The sequence below is a fragment of the Sander vitreus genome, chromosome 17 (assembly GCF_031162955.1).
Source record: "Sander vitreus isolate 19-12246 chromosome 17, sanVit1, whole genome shotgun sequence".
Classification (NCBI taxonomy): Eukaryota; Metazoa; Chordata; class Actinopteri; order Perciformes; family Percidae; genus Sander; species Sander vitreus.
The window spans coordinates 30,261,103-30,261,883 of record NC_135871.1 but is presented as its reverse complement, the minus strand read 5'-3'; positions in this window follow the sequence as shown (position 1 = coordinate 30,261,883).

The following is a 781-nucleotide window of genomic DNA, read 5'->3' as shown; positions in this document are numbered from 1 at the left end:
CGATTACATCTGTGAGCCAGTCCGAGGAGCCAGGTGTCAGTGATGTCACAGGTTCCGCCCCCTTTAGTTTTCTGCTCCAATTAACACGGCCGAGGCTTCGCTACACTGCGACCCCCACTGACCCTGCTGCCAGCACCAAACTGCATCTATGCTTTCTTGTGTTTTTGGGGTTTCTTTCCACACGTAATCTCTTTTCATCTGTAATATTTAAGACCTGTTGAGCGTCCACAAGAAGAGCACATTCAAGCTCTCCTTGAACAACTGAACACTAAGCTGCTCTACGTGACTATCTTTCTCTCTCAGTTCATCTTCAAACATGCAGCAGGAGCACAAATTTCAGACTGATCTCACAAAGTGGTGTATGTATGACACGGAAATTCATATGCCGTTTTTGCGTGTTATCAAGACTAGAGATGGTCTGATACCATTTTTTGCTTCCTGATACCGATTCTGATACCTGAACTTGCGTATCGGCCGATACCGAGTACTGATCTGATACCAGTGTGTCATATACTTTATTATGTTTTAAGAACTGTATACTACTATCCCTGTATGGATGATATGATGTATAACAGCTGTATACTACTATCCCTGTATGGATGATATGATGTATAACAGCTGTATACTACTACCCCTGTATGGATGATATGATGTATAACGGCTGTATACTACTATCCCTGTATGGATGATATGATGTATAACGGCTGTATACTACTATCCCTGTATGGATGATATGATGTATAACGGCTGTATACTACTATCCCTGTATGGATGATATGAT